Here is a 1,687-nt window from a genome sequence, read left to right as displayed (position 1 = left end):
GGGCATGGCTGTATAACTTGCTCTGGATATTTAAATTTGAAAGGAAGTGATGTGTGTCACTTTTAGGCAGATCCCTTTTCTTTTTTCTTTCTTTCTTTTTTTTTTTGAGTTGGAGTCTCACTCTGTCGCCAATCACAGTGATCCTTCTGCCTCAGCCTCTTGAGTGGTGGGATTAGAGGCATGTGCCACCATACCCAGCTAGTTTTTTGATTTTTTTGTAGAGACAGGTCTCACTATGTTGCCCAGGTTGGTCTCAAACTCCTGGATCAAGTGATCCTCCAGCCTTGGCCTCCCAAAGTGCTGGGATTACAGGCATGAGCCACTGCACCCAACCGGTGATAATGCTTTAAAAAGTATTATCTTTTGAAAGAGATATGCAGTGGTTACACAGTGTAACCAAGTAAACCTTTGCTTTAAAGCACTGAATTTTTTTTTTGAGGTGGAGTCTCTCTCCGTTATCCGAGCTGGAGTGCAGTGGCACGCTCACGGCCACCCCAGTGTTGACGAACTGGGCTCAGGTGATCTTTCCATCTCAGCCTTCTAAGTAGCCAGAACTACGGGCATGTGCTACCACACAGGGCTAATTTTTTGATTTATTGTAAAGATGAGGTCTCACCAAGTTGCCCATGCTAGTCACAAACCCATGGGCTCAGGCAATCCTCTTGCCTCAGCCTCCCAAAGTGCTGGGATTACAGACTTGAGCCACCGTGCCTGGCCAGCACTGTGTTTTTTGTTACTGCAGCATAACCAATCCATCCTGATGAATACGCATGGATTATTATCATCAATCCTCATGAATTAAGTTCCCATTAGTCCATTTTACTGTTAAGGGAACTGAGACAAAGGGATTGAGTTTCTTGTCCATAGTTGCAGAACTGGCAACCCAGGCAGTTTGGCTTTTGAGTTCTGCCTTCTTAAGCACTGGTTCTGTCATTCTCTATGCTGTACTACCTTAGTACTCACTATTAAGTTATAATATGGGTTCTGCTCATGATAACTTCATGCCAAAGCTGTGATTACTTCTCTGTTCATTCCTTTACAAGTGCTTTTGAAGTTTTAGGTCCAGGAGTGCCTGTCTCTTACCAGATTTATCCTTCCCAATATTGTACTGCAAAAACCTTCATTCCTTTTTTGTCATCTGTTATCTACTTTTACTAACTTCTGGAATTTCACCATTCATAACGTGATAAAGGATCGTTCCTGCCTTAATTAAATATCCTCACATCTCTGATATCTTGGAAGTAAGTTTTTCAGGATGCCTCGATAAGGTTTACGAATAGGATGTCTAGCTGCCCAGCAATCATAAAGGTTACCACATGGTTATTAAGTGCATAGATACTGCAGCCAGACTATGGGAGTTTGGATCTTCCACTTACTAGCTGTATGAACCTCTTAATCCCTCGGTTTCCTCATCTGTAAAATGGGGATAATAATAATACCTATCTCATGGTTGTTTTGAGGATTAAATGTGTTAGTTTATATAAAGCCTTAGAACAATGCCCAGCACTTTGAAAGCATGATATAAGTGTTGGATATTATAATTTTATCACAATTATTATTATTTGTTTATTTTGAGTCCAGGTCTCACACTGTCATCCAGGCTAGAGTACAGTGGCATGATCGTGGCTTATTGCAGCCTTGACCTTTCGTGCTCAGGTGATTTTTCCGCCTCAGCCTCCCGAGTAGC

The sequence above is a fragment of the Carlito syrichta genome, unplaced genomic scaffold (assembly GCF_000164805.1).
Source record: "Carlito syrichta isolate Samal-C Ts95f unplaced genomic scaffold, Tarsius_syrichta-2.0.1 Scaffold130600, whole genome shotgun sequence".
Taxonomy (NCBI): domain Eukaryota; kingdom Metazoa; phylum Chordata; class Mammalia; order Primates; family Tarsiidae; genus Carlito; species Carlito syrichta.
This window is presented reverse-complemented; position numbering follows the sequence as displayed.